The 9013-nt window shown below is 32.5% G+C and overlaps 1 pseudogene; it reads right to left on the bottom strand.

Annotated features, from left to right (window-relative positions):
* Positions 1-2935: 2935 nt before the first annotated feature.
* On the bottom strand, positions 2936-3054 carry LOC145266840 (5S ribosomal RNA; annotated as a pseudogene).
* Positions 3055-9013: the final 5959 nt, after the last annotated feature.

Raw genomic sequence — 9013 nt, 5'->3', positions numbered from 1 at the left:
AACTTAGTCACAAGCATGCCGAAGAGAATTTTTGAAGTAATTCGTAATAATGGCGGCTATACTAAATACTGAGGCCCTTTTTAGTAATTTATAATTGCCTTTTGTTAGATAAATTATCAGTGGTCTAATCATTTTGACCAGGTGAAAATGTTTGTTTTTTAAAAAAATAATTATAGATCAGGGTTAAGGTTTCGAATGAAGCAGATTTCATTTTTTTCCATCATATTCTCCCTTTTGGCAATGGTTTCAACCATTTGTTTGATTAAAAATTCGATAATATGCGTAAACGCTTATTTTCTTAAGTGATCTTATGATTTTGACCAGGACTGTATATATAAATTCAAGTTTTACGATATCTTTTTTGTTTATTAATTTGTTAGGTGAAAGTACAGAATAGTTGCAAAACACCCGCCAGCTCGGTAACATAAGTGCATAAGTACCAATGAAGTGTTTTTTAATATCGTATTCAGCGAAATCCATAACAAGCGGCACTTGAATGAATGGTTTATTTTATTGACGCTACACCGTAATCATGTGATTAAAATTTTAGCAGACGAAAAATTGGCCGGCAGAAGAGTCACGAGTTCTCGAATACGAATTTGGAACAGACTTTTTGAATAAGGACTGAATATTTGTATAGAAATAACTTATATTAAAAAAATAAACAATATAAAAAAAAAACTATTACTGGTTCCATCGCGTTACATATCGCGAGGGATTGTAGTTTTTTTTTTTATATAAGCAAACGAACAGAATAATTGATAACCTTTTTGCTTGTTCGTTTGAAATACACTTTCAATGCAATTGTTTAAAAAAAAACTATTAAAAATAAGTTTCATTTTGCAGATGATAGAATACATTTATTGTATAGGAAAAATATAAGCCGAACGGATTAATAAATGCATATATATTAACTAATTAATTTTTCAAAATCAATATAATATAAATGTGAATATGAAAATCCGATAGCACTCCCCCACCAAAAAAAAAAAAAACAATAAAAAAGCGTTACTTCCATTAACCATTATAGCGCCGATGACCATCCATAGAAATTGATACAGAAAATAATAGACACACGAAATGATGACGTTGCCGTTATTGTGTAAAACGCTGACATTTTACACATATCGTTGAAGATGCCAAATGATCACCCATCTGGTACTAGCCAGACTCAACGTTGCTTAACTTCGGTGAACCAGTGTATCAACGTGATTATGCCGTAGAGATAGGTAGATACAGACAGAGAGACGGGCAGGCAAAGGGAAATATAGACAGACAGACAGACAGACAGACAGACAGACCAACGGACAAATGGATATAGACAGATAGGCGGATTTATAGTCAAAGAACATTAAGAAAGACAGAATACTCAACAAATTGCAGTGATATAAGGACAGACTAGCCATTTCTAACAACGAATAATGATAAAAAAAAAGAAAAACAAGATGGCGTCGGTAAATTGGTACGACAATCCTTTGAAAGAGTGCAGATCTCATATAAGTTTGTGGAATGTAATCGCGTCTACGTATCCCGTCGGCAGCGAAGGAGTGCACTCCATGACGCCACAGAAGTATCAAACCTTGTTTGCGATGAAACACACTGCCGGTCGCCACCACCACGACCATGATCAACAAAAACAACAACAACAACAACAACAACAACAATAATAATAATAATAATAATAATAATAAAAATAAAGACGAGGACGACGACGATGATGGGGAAACGAAAGCATCTTTAATCTCGCGCCAACGATACAGCTAAACTAAATGAATTATCGCTCTTGTAACAAAAGACGTCGAGTAAAAAAAAAAAAAAATGGCGTCCTTTTAGTAGGCAATTATCGTTTGTTTTCTCGCGTGACTTAACTTTAAAGTGCATTCAGAGGATACAGAAACGCCAATTCTCTCCTAACCTATAGTAAAGGTGCATGTCGTAGGGAGAGAGGGAGCGATTACTATCTATCTATCTATCTATCTATCTATCTATCTATCTATCTATCTGTTAGTGTGGGACGATTAATCGGAATCGATATCGGAATCGGGGGGGGGGGATGTGTGACTATTTTCCGATGCCAAAAACGAATTTTTAAATTGTCTTATTTATTTGATTTTGTTTAAAACAAAATCTTCCATTGCTGATAGTAATGATAAACTAGCAAATATTTATCGATTTGAAACCACCAGTAAAACTAAAATCAATAGATCATCTTCCGCAAGTGTATTTTTACGCTTGAGAAAATGTCTGCATGTTTAAGACGTGTTTTTGCAGTAATCAGAAATAAATAACAACTATTTTCTTACATGTTTAGAAATTCATAAAGAAACGGAATTGGAATCGATAATTGCATCAGAATCGGGAATATAGTGCGGAATCGATAATTGTACCTGAATCAGGAAAATATCACAATCGTCCCATCACTACTATCTATCTATCTATCTATCTATCTATCTATTTATTCTTTTTTCATGCCCCCACATAAAATATTATACAGAGATATTATATTTTATCCTTTGATTTTCAATATTTATTTCAAAAGTGCTCAATACATGAGCAATAATTTCCATATATTCTCATATCTATCTATCTATCTATCTATCTATCTATCTATCTATCTATCTATCTATTTAGTCTTTTTAGTCGATATTTCGTAAAACTAAACAACCAACCAAACTATACAAATAAATATTTAAAGATATAAAGAACTTGAAGCTCAAAAACTGTTTACAAAATAACTAAATTCGATGTTAAATAACACGAAAAGGGTTGATATGTGTGTGTGCAGTCAGCACTAACCGTATTCAGGGTTTAACGGGCTTCCTCCAAAGGAGGAAGTTTCATGGGAGTATGAAATTCACAATCGGTCCCCAGCCGTTAGGGAAGATGACGACGTTAGGTCTTTGCAACTTTTTGCAGGGAGGTGTCGACGTCCTCCTACATACAGCACCTGGACTTCCCAAATTGGTCACCCATTTTAGTAATGACCAGGCTCAACGTTGCTTAACTTCGGTGATCTTACGGGAACCGGGGTGTCAACGTGATTATGCTGTATATAAAAGGGTTGATATGCCGTAAAACAAAACAAAAACCCGAAAAGGGTTGACATGCCGTACCCCCCCACCCCCAAGCCTTTTAATACCCAAAGAAAGATGGTACATTCCTTCCAAAACTAAACCAAGCAAAAGGTGAGTTACAAGTCAAGTGAACCATTTGTCTGATAAATGCACGACCATTGTCTGCTTAAAATTGGTCCGGGAATAACAAAGAATCTAATTGGCCAAATAGCAAACTTAAAAACGCGAAGATATAAAAACACGCGGTAACCTCAACTCCATGCAATAGTGTGACGAATTCCCGCGTGAATGAAACGCGGAAAATTCTGTATAGCTTAATTGTCATATATATTTTCATAACTTAATGCCTAGCTCCACTTACGTATTAAACACTAGTGAAGTAAATATTGAAAATCGATACATAAAATACTATATCACCTTATACAATTTTTTTGAAAATGAATGAAATAATCTCTCTCCCTCTTTTTAGATATATATATATATATATATATATATATATATATATATAAAATATATTTGTAGTCATCGACATACAGTCCTGTTTCGTTGTATCACAATTCATCAGTGCCGCTAGACTAGCACCTATCCGAAGCTGAGGATCGAACCTAGAACTGTCGTGATGTCGGCAGTTCTACCCCTTCACCACGGAAGCGGTGCCCGCAACTAATCTGTCCGAATGTCTATTTAAATAAACATCCGTCCGCTACTTATAAAGTGCTCAAACGATTGTTTGTAAACAAACTGCGAGCTTCGCATTTTTCAGCCAAATTAAGTAGCGAGTGAGATTATTTACGACAGTGCTCAACCCAAAGAGGGGGGGCTTTATAAAATATATTATATATCATAATCGTTATACAATGATCTATGCGTAAGAGCTAAATTGATTGACTTAATTCAATAAGTCGATCAATTTAGCTCTTACGCATAGATCATCGTATAACGATTGATCACGATGTGACTGACGTAAAAAGAACATTTAAAAATAAAATGTTTAAATTCAACGTTATTTCTCGTGGTTAATGGTAGCCGATTGGATACGGTTTTTGCTAATCGAGTAGAGATGGCTCGTGTTGCCATGTTCGAATCTGTCGACTTGCGTTAATCGTGACACCCTGCACTGAAGATTCCCAAAATGGATGAAACACTAGTGTCTGTAGGTATTTAATTATGGTAGTAAAAAAAAAAAAAATAATAAACATATTTACGTGCGTATCTGTATTTTTTTTTGAATAAACAAATATGTATTTATTTAAAGTTTCAAATTTTCGACTTATAAAAAGCCCTCATCAGGATTTTTTTTTAAACAAGACAATATATTTTTTTTCTTTTCTTATATGCCATGATGTCGCCTAGCAGAGTTTTTTTTTGTCGAAGGTAGTGATTGTGTATTGTCAGTCCAGTGGTAAGCGCCGTTCATGTGCAAATGTGTAATATTAGTAGTAATCCACTTATAAGATGCACGGAGACAAAGGAATTCAAAATGTGAAGTTAGAAAGAACGACCACGTGCGTATTTGTATTTTTTTTTAAATAAACAAATATTTATTTATTTAAAGTTTCCAATTTTTAGGCTTACAAAAAATTCCTCACCAGTATTAAAAAAACAAAAAAAAAAAACAAAACAAAACAAAAAAAACAATACAATATATATTTTTTTCTTTTCTTACGTGGCATGATGTTGTTTAGCAGAGTTTGTTTGTGGTGACTGTGTATTGTTAGTCCAGCGGTAATCGCCGTTCATAAGCTGAAAATTTGAAACTTTAAATAAATAAACATTTATTTATTTAAAAATACAAATACGTACGCGGTCGTTCTTTCTAACCTCACATTTTGAATTTTCATTGTCTCCAAAACTGGAGTGTTTTTATTAGCCCTAAAAGAGCCCTTGGGGCATACCCAAGAGTTATCGCGAAATATAGACAAACAAAATTATATAGAAATCAGTTAGTTACAATTTTCAGAAAGTTTTATAAAAAATCCAAGCCATCAATTTTTTTAATAAGCACAAAAAATGTCAATTTTAGCCATTTTAACTAGGGGGGGGGCAACCGATGTTTCCCGGAAAATAAACAAAGACTGTAAATTAAAATTTACAAGGAAATTTATTGTTCGACAGAATACTCCAAAAACAATATTTAAAATATCCTTATTCCTCGGAATGCCATTTTTCTCTTTCTATTTTTTTTTTTTTCATTTTATGATTGACCATCAAAAAATGTTGTTTCATTTATGCCATATCCAGCAAATTCTTAGTTCAGTAATAATAATAATTTGCTAATATGTTTCTTACCTCTTAAGACAAGAATAACGTTCTTTGAAACTCCCCGGAATAAAGATATCTTAAATATTGTTTTTGGAATATGCTGTCGAAGATTAAATTTGAATTTATAGTCTTGACTTCTCGTTATGACAAGCTCTACTCCCTATTGTGTTTGTATTGAGCTTTTTTTTTGTTTGGATTAATATTAATATTAGTTTTAAATTTACACTTTCTTTTATGAGGTAAACTTTTCATTTCTATTGCCTGAATTGATATATATATATATATATATATATATATATATATATATATATATATATATATCATTTCTATTGCCTGAATTGATATATATATATATATATATATATATATATATATATATATATATATATATATATATATAATTTAAAGGAGATTAGAATAATAGTCTAAAGAGCTAAGTGTATTTTAATGTAATAGTGAAATTACTAGTTTAATTAAAATACAGGAAATGCTCGTTGTAATTTAGATATATAATAAGCTCGATAGTTAAATGTCCTAGAGCTAATTCAATATTAAGTAATGTGATTTATAATTTAAAAATTTAAAAAATTTAAAAAATTTAAAAAATTTAAAAAATTTTAAAAATATATGTATGTATAAAAATTTTAAAAATATATGTATGTATATGTATATATATGTATGTATATGTATATATATATGTATGCATATATATATGTATATATATGTATGTATATATGTGTATGTATATGTATATATATATGTATGTATATATATGTATGTATATGTATATATATATGTATGTATGTATATATATGTATGTATATATATGTTCTTATATATATATGCATATATATATATGTATGTATGTATATGTATATATATATATATGTATGTATATGTATATATATGTATGTATATATATGTATGTATGTATATGTATATATATATGTATGTATATATATGTATGTATATGTATATATATATGTATGTATATATATATGTATGTATATATATGTATATATATGTATATATATGTATGTATATATATGTATATATATGTATATATATGTATATGTATTTATATATGTATATGTATATATATATGTATATGTATATATATGCATATATGTATATATGTAAATATATATGTATATATATATGTATATATATGTGTGTATATATGTGTGTATATATAGCATATATAAGTATATATATGTATATGTATATATATGTGTATATATATGTATACATATATATATATATGTGTATATATATGTATATATACGTGTATATGTATATATATGTATATATATATATATATATATATATATATATATATATAAATATAAATAGAGGGTGAACAGAAAGTCCTTGGACCATTTTTAGTTTTAAAATTAAATATTGTTAAAATCACTTTTTCTCTTTTCGAATAAAGTAAGTATCTAGTCTAACTATTGATCTAATTATTTTCAACAAAAATATTAAAATAATTTTGTTTAAACTTTCAGAAAAATGAGCAAAAGAGAGGCCATAATTCAGCTTCATTGCGCGGGAAGGACAAACTCAGAGATTATTAAGCTCTTGAAAGTGGCTAAATCCACCGTGTACCATGTTGTGAACAGATTTAAGGAACTTGGTACATCTGAAGACCGTCCTAGGAGTGGAAGACCTTGCACTGCTCGAACAAAGAAGGTGATTAAAGCTGTCCGAGAGAGGGTAAGGAGGAACCCGAAGAGATCTGCAAGACAAATGGCTAAAGACATGAATGTGAGCGTGACCTCGATTAGAACCATCGTAAAAAACGATCTCCAGTTGTCCCCCTACAATATGAGAAATAGACAGTACCTCACACCTAGCCAAAAGCACAAGAGACTTGAAAGAGCAAAGCTTATTCTTGGAGGACTGAAGGCTGGCACGGCAGAGCGAGAGATCGTTTTTTCTGATGAAAAACTCTTCACAATTGAAGCGACTGTTAACAATCAGAACGACAGAGTTTACGCAAAATCTTCAGCAGACATTGATTACTCCGTGAGAATAGTTTTCCGTCTACAAAAGCCGTCTTCCGTCAATGGTGTGGGCTGCAGTCTCCAAATCTTGGAAGTCACCTCTGATTTTCGTGGAGCAGGGGGTTAAGATCAACACAGATCGCTACATTAACGATATTTTGGTTCCAGCATTTGAAAAGATGAAGAAACACTTCAAAGATCAGCCTTTCACCTTCCAACAAGATGGAGCACCATCCCACACCTCCAGAAAAACTCAGGACTGGTGCCAACGTCATTTTCCAAGATTCTGGAGTAAGGAGATGTGGCCTCCTGCATCACCTGATTTGAATCCCATGGATTTTTCGGTGTGGTCTTTGTTGGAGGCAAAGGTCTGTTCTGTTGCTCATCCAAGTGTTGATGCTTTGAAGACATCTCTTCTGAGTGAATTGGCTAAAATACCTCAGGAAACGCTGCGTGCCTCGGTTGGTAACTCCAGACAGAGAATTGAACGTCTAATCGAAAGGAAGGGACATCACATTGAAAATAAATAATTTGAATTTATTCTTGGTTTCCTAACTTATAATTTTCATTCATGTTTAATTTATATTTTTGTAATTTTCTATTAATAAACCACTTTTGAATTGGTCCAAGGACTTTCTGTTCACCCTGTATATATATCGATCTCTCTCTTTCTTCCGTTTGCGATATTGAAATAATTGACATTTTTCGCTTTTTGCCCTCAAGAGGCATTCACGAACGAACCAATCAACATGCTCTTTGGGGAGGTCAAAGGTGACACAAAAGTGCGAACTGAAAAAGAAGGAAGCGAAGACAATGTGAACAGCACGAAGAGTGACCTTTCATCAGTCTCTTTCCACTCGACGCTAAAAATTTTGAATCATTAATGAACCTAGCGATGCTTCAATTCATGGCCCCATTCATCGCCAAACAGTCACAAGACGCGCTCGTCTGACTACAACTACTGTCAACAATTTGTAGAGACGATGGATTACTCTGTAAGGGTGCTTGCGCGTGTAACTGTGAATCAAAGTTTGCGCAATCACCAACCACATATATTCTTAATCGCCACTGGTATATTTCAGTAGCAAGGAGAAATCGAGGACAACTAAAAACACTGCCGAGATAAGCACAGAGTCCATACGGCATCTGGTCAGTACTAAATGGTCACCCATTTAGTACTGACCAGGCTCAACGTTGCTTAACTTTGTTAATCTTAATACCGTATATTCATCAGAAGTAAGCCTCCATTAATTTGATATTTCAGAAGTGCAACCTTCTGTGATTTCTTTGACAGTAAAATTGATCTCGTAGTGAAATGAATGTTGATGTGGATTCACAACCTGTGCGTGCCGATTTCGAATTCTACCGTCCTATAGTACCGCTTCCACTATTGATGTCGGCAACGTTCATGTACCCACCTCCTAAAGACCTGTGTTCAGAAAGAGCTGGAAAAACAAACGTCAACTATAGAATCAGACCGATAAAAACCCCATCTAAGGAATTCTTCAAAGTCCATCTTCGAGATTTTTTCCACCTCACAGCGTTTCAGTAACATTATTTCTTAATTTTCCTTGGCCTTTTGGCTAAAAACAAAGTGTAGTATCTGTTCTCATACTACACTTACCTTTTTTCTGTCCTCGGTAAGTGGATGAGAAATCCTTCTAGACTGAA

This window comes from Euprymna scolopes, chromosome 41 (assembly GCF_053919585.1).
Source record: "Euprymna scolopes isolate OS-2025 chromosome 41, ASM5391958v1, whole genome shotgun sequence".
NCBI classification, from domain to species: domain Eukaryota; kingdom Metazoa; phylum Mollusca; class Cephalopoda; order Sepiida; family Sepiolidae; genus Euprymna; species Euprymna scolopes.
Note: the sequence above shows the minus strand (reverse complement) of the source record. Positions and strands in the feature narration are given on the sequence as shown.